This window comes from Phascolarctos cinereus, unplaced genomic scaffold, assembly GCF_003287225.1.
Source record: "Phascolarctos cinereus isolate Bilbo 61053 unplaced genomic scaffold, phaCin_HiC Scaffold_8;HRSCAF=390, whole genome shotgun sequence".
Lineage (NCBI taxonomy): Eukaryota > Metazoa > Chordata > Mammalia > Diprotodontia > Phascolarctidae > Phascolarctos > Phascolarctos cinereus.
The window spans coordinates 72,044,367-72,064,189 of record NW_027556291.1 but is presented as its reverse complement, the minus strand read 5'-3'; the positions used below and the strand labels follow the sequence as shown (position 1 = coordinate 72,064,189).

Below are 19,823 nucleotides of genomic sequence, written 5' to 3'. Positions count from 1 at the left end.
TTTAGGATCCCTTTGTGTTTTTGCTTCACCCAAATTTTATTTTTTTCACATCTACTCATATCCATCTCAATCTACCCGGCTTTCAAGTTGCCCTCTCTGTAAAACTGCTTAACTAAAGTATATATGATTCATGTGTGACTCATGTGTGGCTACCTTTGTCAAATGATTCCTGTGTGACTCATGCATGGATACCTTTGTCAAATGATTCCTGTGTGACTCATGCATGGATACCTTTGTCAAACAATTCCTGTGTGATTCATGGGTAGAAACCTTTGTCAAATGATTCATGTGTGACTCATGGGTAGAAACCTTTGTTAAAGTCCTATATAATATAAACCTTTTAGAACCTGGGGGAGTGAGCCCCAACTCCTCTCTCTCTCTCTCTCTCTCTCTCTCTCTCTCTCTCTCTCTCTCTCTCTCTCTCTCTCTCTCTCTCTCTCCCCTCCCCTTCCCCCCAAAATGACCTCATAATTTTTTTCTAAAATTATTTCCGATTTTGGGGTTTGTTCTCATGAACAATAAAATGGTGTCAGGACTGGGATTCCCTGGTGGTAGCCAGACCAAGGAAGCTGAGTCAGTTTCTGTGATTCTAGGATTGAGCATGGGTGAGACTGACCAATATGGGATCACTTCGCACACATTGAGAACCTGGTGAGTCCCCCATGGTTCAGGTTGGACATAGTCCAGGCACCAACTCTAGGTGTTCAGAAAACTAAGGGACTGTGCTTGGCCTTAGCCCATGGAGAGACTTAGAGAGGTTAGAATTAGCCCAGGCCACCCTAATTGGCAAATAAGTAATCCTCTTGACTTGATCACTGAAGAACTTGGTAAGCAGTTGCTAAAAACTAAAAATTTGGTTAAAATTAGACTGATAAATTAAAATGTGGTCGTTTTCCTTTTATCTTTCCCTTTTTATTCCTGTCTTTCTCTTCCACTCTCCCAAGATACTTGGCCTTCGATTGGCCAGTAGCCACTACGACACCTTTGGTGAGCACAGGCATTAGATCTACACTGATTCACTTAGGAGGACCCTACACTAGTGAGGGGAACTTGTATTTGGCAGGCAGTGAGGTGAGCTTTAACTGGGCCTTCCACTTTAAGGGTTCTCTAGCACACAAGGTTTTGTTTACCTTTAAGAACTTTGAATGGGAACGCCTTGTCACTCAGAAAGACTGCTGTGAGACAGCACAGAAAGTGAGCTTAGACAGGTGGGGAAGACCAGTGAAGTCTCAAAGCAGCTCTCCCAGATATCTGTAATATTAATCAAGGACATATTCTCAATGACGTTTTTATTAGACTTTCAGTGGGAGATAAAGAGGGAAAACTAGAAGGTTCTTTCTTTCTCTCTGCCTTCACAACCCTGGCCGAATTAAAAATTGAAGAGATAAATATAGACAAGAAAAGGAAAGAAATCTTCTTCCCAGTTTGTAGAAATTTATGGTATTATAAACTAGAGACTAAAAATTCTAATCAAAATGTAATATCTTTACTGTAAATTTCCAAATTATGTTAAAAGTTTTTGTAACTGCTAAAATATCTTTGTGGATTTTTTTGGAAGTTTGAGGCTAGGATCAAGATTAAGCACAAACAACATAGTCTCTCTCCCCTTCTTAGAGGGTGATAGATGTACTGTTCTAGTAGAAGGTGATTTCATATGCTAGAGAATTAGCAGAACTGAAGCTAGTTTGAAATATTCAACAGAATTTAACTGTTTAGATAAATTAGTAGCAAAGCCCCCTAAGTTGAAATAAACTATACAACTTAAGAAATAAAAGTACAGCAATGATAGTATTGCTAAATACTAAAAAATAGTATTGCATAAGGAAATCTATACAGGAGAGATTCAGTGGAATATTAGTCTAGAACATGATTAGGTAATGAGATCGACTTATGAAAGTAACAAAGGTAAAAAGAAGGGAGAAATCAGAATGTAAAAAGAAAGGTCAGTTTTGAAGTTGGTAGGCTTTACTCTAAGTCCACTGGAAGGAAAAACAACATGCAAGAGAGAATGTTTAAGCAAGTAGAGATAGGAGGGAGGAGTAGAAAGAGAAGGAAGAGAAAGAAGAGAAGGATAAGAAGGAAGAGGAGGAGAAGGAAGGCGAGGAGGAAAAGGAGGAGGAGGAGGAAGAAGAAGAAGGGAAGGAGAAGGAGGAGAAAGAAGAGAAGGAGGAGGAGAAGGATGAGGAAAAAGTTAAAGGAAGTCAGAGTCTGTTTGCATTGACAATGTGAATAGAGGGTCTGAAAGTCAAAGGTTTGGAGTTTTGGAAAGAGGTTTGAGGAAGGTTTTTGACTGCACTGAGATAAGAAAGATTTGAGAAACTTTTTTTATTTTTTGGAGAAATGCCTGTTAGCAATTTCAGACAGACAATATTCTATCAAGTTATAATGTTTACCAAATGGCAACTATAGAAATAAATTTACAGCAGGAATAATTTGCATATAGTATATTAACATTCTGTCCTTGAAGGAAGAGCATGTCCCAATCCTTACAGCCTCATGGGTTCCAAAAAAGAGGAATGGGAAGATGAGATTGCCACCATAAACCTTTGAAAGTGAGCTGAGAACAGTGGGCTCTATAATTTGAGATGCTGGTGGCTAATGGCCCATGGGAAAAATTGAGATTTTGAATGCTACCATTAATGACTGTAAATCCAGATTTGATTTGGTTAAAATTTGTCTTGAAACTAAATTATACAATTTAAAGTGAGATGTCTTCTCTTATTGGGATATTTGTGGTAAATATTCTTGGAAACTGCATAGACCAGGAAAAGCTGAGTTTAAAAGTGGTCTCAGATATTTATTAGCTGCATGACTTTGAGCAAGTCATTTCACCTCTGTTTGCCTCAGCTTCCTCATCTGTAAAATGTGATAGCAATAACACCTAACTCCCAGGGCTGTCATGAGGGTGAAATGAGATAATAACTGTGAAATACTTAGCACTGTGCCTGGCATAGGATAAGTGTTGTATAAATGTTCATTATTATTATTTTTATTAAATGTATTTATTCTATACTGGTTTCTTAATGCAATTGGTATAGAATGCCAAATTGATAGATGGTGATTTTTCTATATAAGAGGATTCAGAAATGCTGAATTGATGTTATTTGACTGACAAAAAAGTTTTGTGTTATGTTTTTAAATCCACAATATTATTTATATTATTGTTAGGCTTCTAATTTTTTCTTATATTATGATTCTTGGAAATGCTGTTAACTTGAAAAATGATACCCAAATGGTATAAATTGTATCACTAGAAAAGTAATCTCTCTTTTAATCTGGATGCTGTTAGATTGTGAATTAAACTGTTAAAAAATGTGGTCACAATGTTTGAAAACTACTAAGTATTTATTTGGGTATATTTCACTTTAAAATGGATAATAATAATTTACTGATGGGAAAAGGAAAAAATTAAGTATCCCAGACCTCTTCAGTTGTCCTTATCTCTGAGGTTCTTTGGGATTTTTTGTTTGAGCTGGGACATAAAATCTTATCAACTCTGAGAGAAGCTGCTGACAACCAGTTTTGTAAAGCTGTAAAGGACTTACAAGTTTGCTTATGGTAAATAGTGAGTTTTATCTGATAGACTGTTTAGCTATCACTTATTGAAATGATGAGTGTACCCAGAACAGTACATACTAAGGTTATCTCTTGAAACCAATTTAGTAACAACAGACCTAAGATTCAAACATTTCATTTTTGCATTTGGAGTTAATAAGCAATACCATTAGTAGGTAAAATCTGCGAGTCTGAAGGATAACAGTAGCCAGCATTTTTTTGGGATCTTGGAGTATCAGGTATTCACTGTATGTGTGAAATTCCAGAATGTGATTATTCTTAATTTATAAATGGAGGATAAATAAGATATCCTTATATGTGTTTATTGCTAATTGTTATTGCAACATGAGAAAATAATAATAATGACCTAGCTTTAAGCTGTGCTTAGTGAAATTTTGCCATTTGAAGTAAAATCTCTAGGGACCGTAATTTGATATCGTTCTGAGTTCTGATTTTAGATATGGTTGTCTGAATTGTCGTTAAGCCAATGATTTACCATTACCAAGAGGAATGCTACATTCTGCCCAAAGGGAGTAAGTCTGAGAACTGCTAAAGGTCCATGCCTGGAAAAGTTGAGGGGACAACCTTGAGTAGGCAAAGATAGGAGCCTCTTGACTCAGTTTCCCCATTGTGCTATTTCCCTTTCTGAACAGGAAATTTTCTCACCTGGTTAATTCTGAGCCTGGCTACTTCACTGCATGATTAGCTCTTAAGTATGACATTTGTTGCTCAGTCATTTAGTTGTGTCCAACTCTTTGTGATCCCATATGGAGTTTTCTTGGCAAAGATATTGGAGTGGTTTGCCATTTCCTTCTCCAGTAGATTAAGACAAACAAGAGGTTAAGTGACTTGCCCAGGGTCTCACAGCTAGTGAGTGTCTGATGCTGAATTTGAAGTTAGGTCTTGCTGAACATCAGGCCCAGTGCTCTATCCACTGAGCCATCTAGCTGCTTCCAAGGCAAACAGAGGTTAAGTGACTTGCCTAGAGTCATACAGCTATTAAGTGTCTGAGACTGGATCTGAACTCAGGTCTTCTTGACTCTAGGCCCACTGCTCTATCCACTTAGCCATCTAGCTGCCTCCAATTATGACATTACCTGGAATCAAACAGAGCCTGTTATGCTTATGTCAGGTCAAACCTTGAAGGGACAGTCTTCATATTGACTATTCCTTCCTTTTTCCTGTAATTCCTAAATTTCTATAGTCAGATCAGGTGAACTACAGAAGTTTTTGTTGTTGCAATACTAAATCTATTAATTAATAAATTAATACTAAAACATCTCTGAGTTACTATAATGGAATGTAAGTATGAAAGATTTTACTACTTTTAATATGAGTTTGTGGTCGACCCCACATCCCAATCAACTGATTAAATGAATTCTTAGGCTTGCCATCTATAAGTTTATGTCCTTAAAGTATCTCATTCTTACAGAATGACATGATAGTATATATTCTCAAAAGAGGGGGATAGGATAAATATGTAAAAGTTCTAAAATTTTATTGAGAGTAGAAAAATTCACTTTAAGAAACCAACAAGATTATGTGGATAAAGCACCGGCCCTGAAGTCAGGAGTACCCGAGTTCAAATCCAGCCTCAGACCAAACACTTGACACTTACTAGCTGTGTGACCCTGGGCAAGTCACTTAACCCCAACTGCCTAAAAACAAACAAACAAAAAAAATAAAAAACAAAACAAACGAACAAAAAAAGAAACCAACAAGATTAGACTGTTTTCTCTAAGAACTAGGATGTTTGTGTGTGTGTGTGTGTGTGTGTGTGTGTGTGTGTGTGTGTAAATTGGCTTCTAAATATTTCTAATACAATATATAGGCCTTGGGTATGCTATAGTAAAGAGTTCTCAAAATAGATTAAGAATTTTATGTGTAAACTTGTGTTAATAATTGTAAATGAATTTTTAAATCATGTTTTCTTCATCCTATTTTTCATTTTGTATTCATCCTCATTTTCCAAGTCAGGCCGTTATGGGTCCTTTTAAAGATTCCTCCTGCAGCCTGTTGATGGCATTGTTCATATCAGGTAAAAGATTCAGGTAAAGATAGAAAGGTCAAGTGGTATGTAAGAACTGAAATTCTCTGGATTTTCAGGTGAATTATGGGTTCCTAATTTGATGTTCTTCTTAGAGCTCTGTTGTTAATTGGATTAGCTCTGTAGGTTTGAGCTGGTTTTCATCACATGAATTAATTCCTGGAAAACCAAATTTAGGAGGTTGTACTTAATTGTATCAAGTTCTGTTACTGGCAGACTTCAGCACTGTTACCTAGGGAATCTCTGAAAGTGACTTGGAACTAGAGAAGTGGATATACTAGGAGGAGCTCCCCTGAGCTGCTCTGAGAACAAGGCCTATTCCAAAATTTCCAAAAGAAAATGTTTCCAGGGACTAGATGACTACATGGGACAGCTGGGCCTCAAGATGAAATGTGCTGATTAACAGTGGGTTACAAGGAGACTTAGTGTTATTTAATATTGATGATCATTATTACATTGCTCTGGCTTTTTCGTTTCATGGTGTTTATATTTGCCTGCAAGAGGAGTATGCCTAAATTCCTTTTATAATTGTTAAGAGGTCAAGGCCATTCCTCCTGCAACTTTTTGGTCAATTAAAAGCCTGTTTTCTTTTTTATTTACCGCATCTGACCAAAACCTGACTTACAGAATAATAATGTTAACTGTTTAACATTTCTCAGATAGAAGACAAAGAAAATTTGAGCTTACTAAAGTGATTTAGTTATTTGTCAGCTGCTCTGGCTGAGGGCAGATGAGGAAAAGATTTCCCTGACCCTAGTTTCCTTGGTTACCTTAGTAATATGTAAATCTCTCCTCTAAATCAGTCCATTGTGAACCCTCTAAATGTAGTTTAATCTGCAGCCTGACTCAATTTACCTAAACAGTCTGTTTAATGAAATTTGTCTCCTTAAAGGATGTATGAAATTATGACTCTATTAAGTTTGTTCAGCTGTTATGACATTGAAGGAAACCTGGGATTTTGATTTCTTTGATACTTGTGACCACATTTGTTTCTTTTAAGTTTTAGTCTCCTGATTTACAGCCCCTGAGACTCAAATTGATCTCTCTGACTATAACACATTGGGAAAAGTTTGTCACCAGTCTGGCTCCCACCCCTCTTTAAATAAATTATAGCAAGCTTTAGACAAAATGGACAATAAGGAAGATACCTCAGTTGATTCAGGGTACTCCAATGAATTTCCTTTGATATCATACCCAGCTTTCTGCTTCTGTAATTATGCTTTCGCTAGTATGAGAATGTGGGGCTTCAAAAAGCCCAAGAAGAGAAAATTGTGGAAAGAATGCTTCATTATATTGTTTGGAAAACTTTTAATCGTTATAGTCTTTAATAGATGTCTAGTTATCTACAGACTGCACCCTGAATGTCATCCTGACCCCAGAAATTCTCCAGGAAGGCTGGAGATGGCTACAAGGAATCTAGAGTTCCCCCAGGTCCTGGATCCACTTGAAGCATTCCTGTTTTGGGTCTCCCCAAGCTTGTGTTTTGGATTCCCTTATGTTCTGTACTAATAATTTTTTTCCCAAAACTATTTCAGATTTTGGGCTTTGTTCTTGTGAACAACACTTCCATTTAAGGAGGGAGCATGGTAAGAATATCTCATTTCTCATCTGGCTCCCCTACCCTGGGGACTTCTCTGACCTCCAGGAACTCCTCCCTCAACTTTTTTTGTATTTGTCTCCCCCATTCAATTGTAAACTCCTTAAAAGCAAGGACTGTATTTCTTTTTTTGTATTTGGTATCCCAGGTGCTTAGTACAGTGCCTGGCATATAGTAGACACTTGACAAATATTTATTGACTATGGCCTAATGACATTCAAAAAACAATTAATTCCAATTCCAATATTATACAAATTGTTTGCAAAATATGAAAATAAGGGACCCTATCAAATTCTTTCTATGATACAAATATGTCCTTGACAAGTAAATCAGAGACAGGCAAAAGAGAGAAAGACAAATATAAACCAATGTTCTTAATGAACGTTGATGCAAAAGTTTTAAACAAACTATTAGCCAAAAGTCTACAGCAACATATCACAAAGATTATGCCCTTCAGGTTGGAGCTTATACCGGGAATTCTGGGTTGGTTTAATATTAAGAAAACATAATAAATAACTGACCACGTCAATAACAAGAACAACAAAAATTATATGATTATATCAATAATTACAGAAAAAGGTTTTTATAAAATACCCATTTCTGTTCAAAAGAAAACAAAACAACAACACTAGAAAACACATAAATAAATGGATTCTCCCTTTACATGCAAAATAATATATATTCAAAACCAAGAAGCAGTATTATATATAATGGTGATAAACTAGATGGATATAAAATTAATCCACACAAGTCATCAGCATTTCTCTATTCCAGATCAAATTCAGCAGGAAGAAAGAAAAAGAAAAATTCCATTTAGTTTTCATTAACAAGTAAAAAATATATCAAATATTTGGAAGTCTACCTACCAAGATAGGAGCAACACAGGAACTATGTGAATGCAACTACAAAACAACATTTAAGAATGTTTCAAAACAGAACTAAATCAGAGAAATATTAATTCCTTATGGGTAGGCTGAGCCCATATAATAAACATGATAATTACATAAATAAGTTTATTTGCTGCCATGTCAATCAAACTACCAAAGTATTAGATTACTTCATAGAGATAGAAAAAATAATCACAGAGCACAAAATTCATCTGGAAGAAAAAAAGGTCAAGAATGACAATGCAAAAAATAAAAAATAATGGGAAAGAAAGGGGCCTAGTCATCGCCAGATCTCAAACAATACTGTGAAAAGCAGTAAACATCAAGATGATCTGGTACTGGTGAAAAATAGATGTCAATTAATGGAAAAGATTAGGTAGACAGCATACAAAAGCAAATGAACTTACTAGCCTAGAGTCTGATAAACCCCATGATCCTAGCTATTGGGGTAAGCACTTGTTATCTGACAAAAAAATTGCTGGAAAAACTGGAAAGCAGTTTGGGAGAAATTCAATTTACACCACCAAGATAATCTCTAAATGAATAGAGGCCCTAGAGAGAAAAGGTCACATCATGAACAAATAATGAAACTGGATACTGGAGGGCAATACAAAATCTCATGCAGCATTGAAAAGTGCTGATATTATAAACCTAATAAAATATTAAACTGTAAATAAGAAATACTTTGATGACAGAAAGTCAAATAAATAAAAATCTAAGTAAGAAAAGCCTTGTTGTTTTTAGTCACATCTGACTCTTCATGACCCCATTTGGGGTTTTCTTGTCAAAGATACTGAAGTGGTTTGCCATTTCCTTCTCCAATTCATTTTACAGATGAGGAAACTGGGGCAAACAAGGTGAAGTGACTTGCCCAGGGTCACAAAGCTAGTAAGTATGTGAGGCCAGATTTGAACTCAGGAAAAGGAGTCTTCCTGACTCCAAGCCCGGCATTTTTAGAAGATGACAACACAAGGTGATCTCCAATGAGATATACTAACCAATCTTTGTTGCAGAAGGCAAATGATGATAGAATTGATTCTGACTCCAACATTTCCATCTTCTTGGTAGAGAGTGGGGATACAAGAAGTATGAAACATTGCAAACACTAGCAGCCATGTTCACAGTGTTACTCAGTTTTACTTACCTCATTTTCTTTGTTTCAAAAGTTGGTCAATGTGAGCAGGAAAATATCTGGAATTGACTGTGGTAAAAAAGAAAAAAGATATTATAAAACTTTGTTTTTAACAACATCTTTTATTTTTATTTTTAAATTTATTTTTCTCTCATAATTTATTAGAAATTTAATTTACAGTTAGGGTTAGAAATGAATTTATGGTTAGAAACATTATTTAGAATGTTTAAAAAAATAAACAAATTAGTGGAGTCAGGAAGAAATTGCCCTTTATAACTATAGATTACCAAAGAATAGAAAGAGCACAGAAGATAAAAGGGACAATTTTGACTGCAAAAAGTTTAAAGTGTTTAACGCAAACAAAACTAAAACAGCTAAAACTAGAAGCAAGAAGGCAACTGGAGGAAACTCAGCAGCAAATTTCTCTGATAAAGGTCTCATTTCTAAGGTATATAGGAAAATGATTCAAGTTTATGTGAATAAGTCATTCCTTAATTGATAAAGAAGAAAAGGATATGAACAGGCAATTTTCAAAAATATCAAAGCTATAAATAACCATATGAAAAATGATTCAAATCCCTTATAACTATAGAAATGCAAACTGAAGCAACTCTGTATTTCCATCTCACACCCATCAGATTACCAAAGATTTCAAAAAAGGAAAATTACAAATATTGGGGAGGCTTCAGGAAAATAGGCCCATTAGTATGAACTGGTCCAGCCAATTAAAGAGGAATATTTATAGTTGCTCTTACGGCATAGGAATGTAATGGAATACTACTATGCTAGAAGAAATGATGAAAAGAACAGTTTCAGAGAAACCTGTGAAGAATTATATGAACTGATGCAGAGTGAAGAAGAGCCATGAGACTAATGTATACAATAACAACATTGTAAAACAAACAACTTTAAAAGACTTTAAGAATTCTGATGAATGTGATGACTAATCAGGATTCTAGAGAATCATTTCCTGAAAAATAGATACAAGGAAGACAATGAGATCTACATTTTTTGACATAGCTAATGGAGGAATTTGTTTTGCCTATTACGTTAGTTAAAAGGATTTTATTTTTATTTTTTTTCCAAGTGGGTTGGGAAGGTAGGAAGGAGGGCAAATAAATACTTGTTAATTGAAAAAAAAATGAAAGTTTAAAAATAGAGGCCTAGACTCCAAGTCAAGCAATCAGGGTTTGGGCCTTGGATGTATGACTCTGGATAAGTCATTCCTTGTCTGTGAGCCTCCTTGTCTGTCTTCTGTTACATGGCTGCTCTCCTGGATCTCATCGACATCTCCAAAAATTCATCTTCCTTCAAGATCATATCAACTCTGAAACTCATACCCCTCATCCAACCATAATTATATCCCCTTGACCAACCATGAAAGTCAACCATAATTGACTTTTCACCTCTCCTGCCTTCACTTACAAAACCCTACATTATGCCCTCCAATTCTTTGACCCCTCAATTATCTCCCTGACCATCTGCCTTGTACTAGCCACTCTGATCAACTGGTGAACCAATTCAATTCTACACTGTTCTCCTCTCTTGAATCCCTAATCCCCTTATCATATGGCTGCCAAACCTCAGCCTTGGAACACTCCCATCATTCCTACACACACGCTGCTGAACAAAGATGGAGAAAAATCATGCAACCATTCTGACTGAATCCACTACAAATTGGTATTACACAACCTCAGCTGGACCCTCACTGCTGCTAGGCAACCCTATTCTGCTTCCCTATCAACTCACTTTTCCACTCTCCACAGAGGCTCTTCCAAACCTTCTCATCTCTCAAATCTCCCCGGCTCTTCCTTCCCCTACTCTCTCAGCTTCTCTCTTCTCACCTCTTCCTTATCTCCTATCACTCTGGTGCCTTCTGACACTTTTTCCTCCTTCCTCCTCTCTAACATGATTAAGTGGGCTTACTCTTTACTAAGGCTAACCCCTCTACCTGCTCAAGTGATCCCACTCCATCCCATCTCCTCCAGCAGACTGTCCCCTCTGTTATTCCCATTCTTTCACTTATCTTCAATCTCTCCCTCAATACTGGTTCATTCCCTACTGCATACAAACATGTCCATGTCTCCCCATTCTGAAAAAAAAAACCCTCCCTTGATCCTTCCATCACTACTACCATCCTATATATCTTCTGACCTTTGTAGCTAAACACATTGAGAAGGCTGTATACAATAGGTGCCTCAACTTCCTTTCTTTTCACTCTCTTCTTAACCCCTTACAATCTGGCTTCTGACCTCATCATTCCACAGAAATCACTCTCTCTAAGGTTACCAGTGATCTCTTATTGCCAAATCCAATGGCATTTTCTCAATCCTCTCTCTCCTTGACCTCTCTGCAGCCTTTGCCACTGTTGACTACTCTCTGTTCCTTGATACTCTCTTCTCCCTAGGTTTCTGGGAAACCAATCTCACTTGGTTCTTTTCCTGCCTATCAGACTTTCTCTGTCTTCTTTGCTGGATTCTCTTCCAGATCACACCCTCTAAATATACTGGATCCTCTTCTCTTCTTCTATACTCCTTCACTTTGTGATCTCATTGGCTGTCATAGATCTAATTACCATCTCTGTAATGATGATTCTCACATCTATCTATCCTGCCCCAATCTCTCTACTGACCTCCAGTCTCACATCTCCAACTGCCTTTCAGACATCTCAAATTGAACATCCAGTAGACATCTTAAACTCAACATGTCCAAAATGGAATTCATTATCTTTCCCCTTAAACCACCCTTCCCGTCTTCTCTATTATTATAGAGAAAAACAATATCCTCCCAGTCCCCCAGGCTTACAACCTAGAAATCATCCTTGATTCCTCATTATCTCCATATCCAATCTAGTAACATGTTCTATTGATCTTATCTTAATAAAACGTCTCCCATGTTACCCTCTTTTCCTGACACCACCACCACAACTCTCCAACCACTGATACTCTACCTTGACTTATTCCTCAATGCATACCTATAAACCCCCTTCTATACTCTCCCTTATTACTGCACGACTAGATCATTGTAATAGCTAATGGTGGGTCTGCCTACCTCAAGTCTCTCCTTACTCCAATCCATTATCTATTCAGCCATCAAAGTGATTTTCCTAAACTGCAGGTTGTAAAATTGAAAATTAGTACCCCGCTTTATTTTGTATTATTTTCAATGTGAGTTTGAGCTCCTTTGAGCCTGTAATTTCAGTTGCCTAACATGAAATCTGAAAATTGATATTCCATGATTAATTATTGATAGAGAATTGTATCTAATCAGAATCAATATTTGTGAATCAAATTCAGATTTGATTGTGTAGGCCCTATTAATAAAATTTGTAAGAGTTTAACTTCCCTATTCCTATGAGTTAAAGTCCAACCACAAAAATTCTAATCTGTGAGATTTGCTGACCATGAGGGAAGATGAGTCAATCTGATGATAGAATATTTGCCCACCATGGGACTTTTCAAAGTCAAAGGGGATGTTGGTCCACCTGGCAAGGAACTGATGTAAGCAGCACCAACCAATGAGGAGTGAAATATGTCTATACAGTCACTGTGAAAATGCTATAAAAGAGTTGCCCTGGTTGTCAGATGCATCCTTGACTCCTGAAATGTCTTGAATCCAATTTACTGGTATTTGCTAGCCACACCAATAATTGATCGTGCTAAGAACTTTGTGCTTCAGTTTCTCTTTACCACAGATTTTTATAGCTACAAGATCCAACCATATCACCTCCCTGCTCAACAAACTCCAGTGGTTCCCTATTGATTCTAGGAGCAAATACAAAATGCTCTGTCTGGTATTCAAAGCTCTTCATAGCCTAGCCCCCTCCTCCCTTTACAATATTTTTTTTCCTTTATAGTCTTCTTAAACCTTATTCTCTAACATGTACTCTTCAATTCAGTGACACTAGTCTCCTGGCTGTTCCATGAATAAAACTCTATTTCTCAACTCCAGGTATTTTTCTCTGGCTGTCCCCCATGCCTGGAATGCTCTGACTTCTCTGGCTTCCTTTCAGTCCCAACTAAAATCTTCCCTTCTACAGGAAGCCTTCCCCAGTGCCTTTCCTCTGTTAGTTATTTCCTATTTATCTCATATATTCCTTATTTGTACATATTTCTTTGCTTGTTGTCTCCCCTATTGGATTTGGAGCTGCTCAAAGGCAAGGACTGTCTTTTGCCTCTTTTCGTATCCCCAGGACTTAGTACTGTGCCTGGCACATAGCAGGTGCTTAATAAATGGATACTGATTAATTGAGAAGGGATCTCAGAAACCATGTAGTCCAGCACAATCCAGTACTTATGAGAAATCTGAGGCCCAGAGCTGAAGTGACTTGTCCAGGGTTACAAAGGCAGTCATAGGGAAGTGATCTTATCTTTCTTACTAGCTCTTTACCCACTATATCCCACTGAAAGAATTCTCATCCTTTTTGCAGGCCCCAGTCAGAGGAGATAATTCTATGCTCAAAACATTTTCCTATGCATTACAAGCATGGGTCCTGAAGCCTCTGCCAATCAAGCACCATATCTGGAAGGTTGTGCCATGCTAGAAAGGCTTGAAAAATGGCCCTGATAGATCTCAAACCATATTGCAAAGCAGCGGTCATCAAAACAATCTATGGGCAGCTAGGTGGTGCACTGGATAGAACACCGGCCCTGGAGTCAGGAGGACCTGAATTCAAATCCAGCCTCAGACACTTGACACTTACTAGCTGCTTGACCCTGGGCAAGTCATTTAACCCCACTGCCTAGCCAAACCCTGCCCCCCCCAAAAAAGTATTGACTTGCCTTTGAAAAAAAAAATCTGGTGCTGGTTGAGAAATAAAGTGGTGAACCAGTAGAACAGATTAGGTACACAATACACAGTTGTAAATGACCACAGTAATCTAGTGTTTGATAAATGCAAAGGTCCAAGCATATGGGACAAGAACTCACTATTTGACAAGAACTGCTGGAAAAATTGGAAAGCAGTATGGCAGAAACTAGGTATAGACCAACATCTCACACCATATACTAAGAGAAGATCAAAATGGGCACATAATTTAGACATAAAGGGTGATACCATAAGCAAATTAGAGGAGCATGAGAAAAAGTTACCTGTCAGATCTATGGCTAAGGGAAAAATTTATAACCAAACAAGAGATAGAGAGCATTACAGGATGTAAAACTGATAATTTTGATTACATTAAATCTAAAAAGTCTTGCACAAACCAAACCAATACAGCCAGGATTAGAAGGAAAGTAGAAAACTGGTTAAAAAAAATTTATAGCAAGTTTCTCTGATAAATGTCTCATTTCCCAAATATATAGAGAACTGAGTCAAATTTATAAGAATACAAGTCATTCCTCAATTGATAAATGGCCCAAGGACAGGAACAGGTGGTTCTCAGATAAGGAAATCAAAGCTATCTATTTTGTTGCTGTTGTTCAGTCACTTCAGTCATATCTGACTCTTTGTGATCCCATTTTGGGGTTTTCATAGCAAAGATACTAGAGTAGTTTGCCATTTCCTTCTCCAGATCATTTTACAGATGAAGAAACTGAGGCAGAGTTAAGTGACTTGCCCGGGGTCATATGGCTAGTAAGTGTCTGAGGCCAGATTTCCACTCAGGAAGACAAGTCTTCCTGACTCCAGGCCCGGCACTCCATGCACTATGGCGCCATCTAGCTGCTCCAAAGCTATCTATAGACATATGAAAAAACGCTCTAAATCACTATGGATTAGAGAAATGAAAACTAAAACAACTCACATCTATCAGACTGGCTAATATGACAGAAAAGGAAAATAATAAATGTTGGAGGGCGTATGGGAAAATTGGGAGACTAATACACTGTTGGTGGAGTTGTGAATTGACACAACCATTCTGGAAAGCAATTTGGAACTATGCTCAAAAGGTTATAAAACCATGCATACCTTTGACCCAGCAATAGAACTACTAGGTCTGTAACCCAAAGGGGTTTAAAAAAAGGAAAAGGGCCTATTTATACAAAGATATTTATACTAGCTTTTTTAGTGGTGGCAAAGATTTGGAAATTGAGGGGATGCCCATCAATTGGGGAATGGCTGAACAAACTGTAGTATATGACTATGATGAAATAGTATTGTGTTGTAAGAAGTGATGAACAGGATGCTTTCAAAAAGACCTGGAAAATCTTACATGAACTGATGCAAATTGAAGTGAACATAACCAGGGGAACATTGTATACAATAGCAGCAATATTATATAATGATCAACTCTGAATGACTTGGATATCCTCAACAATATAATAATCTAAGACAATTCCAAAGGACTCAAGATGAAAAATGCTATCTACCTCCAGAGGAAGAACTGGTGGAGTCTGAATGCAGAGTAAAGCACACTTTTTTATTTCATTATTTTTATTGGGGTTTTTTTGGTCTATGTTTTCTTTCACCACATGATTAATATGGAAATAAGTTTTGCATGATTGTACATATATAACCTATATCAAATTGCTTGTTTTCTCAATGGAGGGAAAAGGAAGGAGGGAGAGAATTTGGAACTCAAAATTTTAAAAAATGAATGTTAAAAAAATTTTACATGTAATTAAGAAATGTTTTTAAATTAAAATTTTTAAAATGGCCCTAATAACTAAGCTCAGAATCAATGAGATGAGCAAGTTTGGTCCAGTAAAACAGATGATAGAATACACAGGTCTCCTCTTAGTAGTAAGGTGGGGAACCACAGGTGTGGAATGTTACTTTCATATTTCAACACCATCAAAATCTTTATCTATTTTTATATAACTAAATGAGAAAGGAAAATGTTTAAAATGAAGGCAAGTTTATTAATTATGAAGCAAGCATTCTATCAAGCTTAGTGGGAAGGGTGGGACATTGTAGGGGTGGTAGTGTAGGGTTGAAGGGATGAGAGTTGGATAGTTGGCTTTAGGGACCATGACTTATTTTTTAAAAGCCCTAGGTTTCAGAAATATTGGGATGGGGAAAGTATGGAATGGGGTATAGATATGCATTATAGAATTAATCCAGGCAGACTATCAGTGGTTAGAGAAAGGTCCATTGAGGTAGGGAGGTAATTAGACTGGTCAAGGTCCTTGCCCACGGAAGGTAGTGATGTGTCCTGTGAGGCCTGGGGGGCCTGACTCACGGTAGGTGTGAACAGGTAGGGATATGGGCCAGAAGAGCCTGGTCAGGAGGCAGAAGGTGGGCAGTGGGAGGATGAGGGCCTTGGAGTGAGCCAGGAAGTAAGAGGCCCTGGCTGATCCCCTACTGGAATGGTACCTATCCTAGGCAGGGCAAGAGATGTCCAGAGAAAGAGAAACTTGTGGGGTCCTGGACCAGAGCAAAATAAGGTCAAAGTCAGACTAACAAGGCTCAGAGAGATTCCAGGGGCAAAGTCCAATTTTCCTAGGGAAATGAACATATAGGATGCAGAGTGATCAGTGCTGAATTCTGAGTCAGGGAGACCTGGGTTGCAGTTTTCCCTCAGATGACCTCCCTCACAAGGTCAGCTCAAGAAAGTTGCATCACCTCCCTCAGCTTCCTCTTCTAAAGCTGAGAGAGTTGGACTAAATGGTTTCTGTTTCATGATATATTTGGAGTCAGAGCAGCCAGATTCAAATACTAACTCTATTACTTACCACAGTGGCTATGGCTCTAGCCTCATACAAAATCGGATTTTATATACTCTGGGGTTCTTTTTGACTAGCATGGGGCACGTAGGCATATATGCCTAATTTAAAACTGGTAAAATATTCAACAAACTTCCGGTATTTATGTAATAGAGATTCAAAGGGTCAATTCGTATGATTCCTCAAGACCCCAGAGGACTTTTCTGGATTGGAGACATGGACAACACATTCAAAATGCACTCTTGCCTATTTGTGGGAGATAGCAAATTTTTTAAATGGGGGGAGAGTAAAATTAGGGTTTAGAGCATACCTAAACCACCCAAGATGTCACACCTTCATGTGGAAGATGCAAGAGGACAGAGGAGACCTTCAGCATGTGAACAGCTTTTCTATTTGCTGCATAGCTGAAAGTGTCTTTAAAAGTGCCCGATTGAGAGAATTTGGAACACAAAGTTTCAAAAATTAACCTTAAAAATTATTTTTACATGTAACTGGGGAAAATTTAAAATATATACACATACATACATATGTGGGGGGGAAGAAATTATGAGCAGGCAGATTTCAGAAAAACCTGGAAAGACTTACATGAACTAATGCTGAGTGAAGTGAGCAGAACCAGGAGAACATTGTACACAGTAACAGCCACATTGTGCAATGGCTAAGTTCGATAGACTTAGCTTTTCTCAGATGATTCCAAAAGACTCATGATGGAAAATGCTATCCACATCCAGAGAAGGAACTATGGGGTCTGAATGCAGATTGAAGCATACCATTTTTTCTTTATTTTTTTGTTTTTTTTTCTTTCTCATGGTTTTTCCCTTTTGTTCTAATTCTTTCACAACATGACTGATATGGAAATATGTTTAATATGATTGTACATGTATAGCGTATATCAGACTGCATGCTATCTTAGAGAGGGGAAAGGAGAGGGGTAAATGTTTAGAACTCAAAATCTTATAAAAATGAATGTTGAAAACTAAAAATAAATAAATAATTTTTAAAAGAAAAAAAAGTGTCCGACTAAGGGGCAGCTAGGAAGCGCAGTGGATAGAGCACCACCCCTGGATTATTCAGGAGGCCCTGAGCTCAAATCCAACCTCAGACACTTGACACTTGCTAGCTGTGTGACCCTGGGAAAATCACTTCACACTGATTGACTCACAAAAAAAGTGTCCAACTGACCATGCTCAGGCCTTTTCTAAATTCCTGTCTATCGGAGAGTGATGGGTTCTACTGACAGGAAGTAATACTATGTGGTAAGGGGAGAAGCTTAAGAGCCGTTTCCTTATTCCCCCTGCCTATGCCCACTTAAGCCATGTGGTTTTGAGAAATGGGCCTGGGGTTTTAGCCTTTTCCTTCATCTTTTTCTGTTCTAGATGCAGGGAGTGCAGTTTCCAGTCTGGGACCTTAAGCCCCAGAAACTCTGGAGTCTAGGAATTCAGGCTGAGTGTTACAGCCAGCCCAGCATCAAGGCCCTGTGGAGTAAGGGTCCTGGGATACTAGCCTAGAGGGACTTTGGACTTGCTCTGGTACAAGACAAGCTCATTCTACCTAGGGTGATATTTACCTGGCTCCTGTGATCAGCTTAAATCATATGCAAAAAGAAAGGACTTGGTATCACCTCAGTCCACAGTTGATCAGTACACCAGTGGTACTGCTGTACCTGCCTCATCTGCAAAGCATTTAATGTTAGGAAAACAATTAAGAAAATACATAGTATGGGTCTTTTGTTGTAATTGTTGCTGGCATACTGCTTGCTTTAATTTGAAGGGCTAAATACTTTAGTCATTTCTATGACCTTCCTCTAGTTTGTATGCTTTCAAGATGAATCAAAGCTTACCCTACTGCTAAGGCAGTTAGGAAGAGACCACCAAAGCCAAGGTCTTTGACTCTGAATTCATACAGCCCACCCCAAAGGCACCTTTGCTCCTGTGGCATTTGAAGCAAAAGAATAGGGTGAGTATGCTAGTGAGCTCCTTCCCATCCGAAAGAAGAGCAAAATGGTGGACCTTGTAGTGATGCCTGCCACCTTCAGGACACGGAAGGGAATGTCCATGAATCCTCATGGCTTCTTCTAGAGAGCACCTTTATGGGGGTGTCTGATAAGGCTTGGCTGGCACTGGTGGATATTTCATTCTCTAAGCTTTCCTGAATGCTATGGAACTAACATGTCAGTCAATTGCTTAGCAAGTCAACAAACATTCATAAGCTCTTACCTCAGTGGCCATGGAGCTGTTCAAGGTCCTGAAGCCTGGGCAGATGGAGGTTTTCCTCATTGAGCATATCCTTGGCCATCTTCCTGAAATGATTAGGCAATTTAGAAAGAGAAAATCTAGGCTGACTCCATAAGCAAGGTTGTGGTGCTGGATATTTTTGTTTCTTTGTTTGTTTTTACGCACTCAGACAAAATAGGTAGTAAGGAAGAGGTGAGGTAAATAATTATTCTCTCTGAGAGAGTAAACAAAGAAAAGGCCACAACGTGTCCTATGCAGTCAGCCTAGATAAGGCATTCTCAAACTCTGTGGTCTCAGGACCCCTTTACACTCTTAAAAATTACTGAAGACCTCAAAGAGCTTTTGTTTGTATGGGTTATAGCCATTATTTACCATATTCAAAATTAAACTTCATAAAAATTTAAATACTTGTTAATTCATTTTAACAAACCATTACATGCCAACATAAATAACTTTTTATGGAAAAATAACTATCTTTAAAAATAATGAGAAAAGTGTTAAGGATGAAGGAGATATGGATGTGTTTGTGGGGAAGGGAAGGGAATAAGCATTTACATAGCACCTACTATGTGCCAGGCACTGTACTAAGCACTTTATAAATATTATCTCATTGGATTCTCACAACAACCCTGGGAGGCAGGTGCTGTTATTATCTCCATTTTATAGATGAGGAAACTAAAGCAGACAGAGGTGAAGTGACTTGCCTGGAGTCGCACAGCTAAGTCAGTATCTGAGGCTGGTTTCGAATTCTGGTCTTCCTGACTCCA

The 19,823-nt window shown here is 37.8% G+C and overlaps 1 long non-coding RNA gene across 1 annotated transcript in view; it reads right to left on the bottom strand.

The window, feature by feature from the left end:
- Positions 1-19,124, bottom strand: part of LOC144455004 (uncharacterized) — a 265,597-nt gene extending 246,473 nt beyond the window's left edge. Inside the window, exons 1-2 of the long non-coding RNA XR_013483637.1 lie at positions 19,039-19,124; positions 9,231-9,287 (exon numbers count right to left, since the gene is read on the bottom strand). This is a non-coding gene — a long non-coding RNA (uncharacterized LOC144455004). The remainder of the gene's footprint in view (positions 1-9,230; positions 9,288-19,038) is intronic.
- Positions 19,125-19,823: the final 699 nt, after the last annotated feature.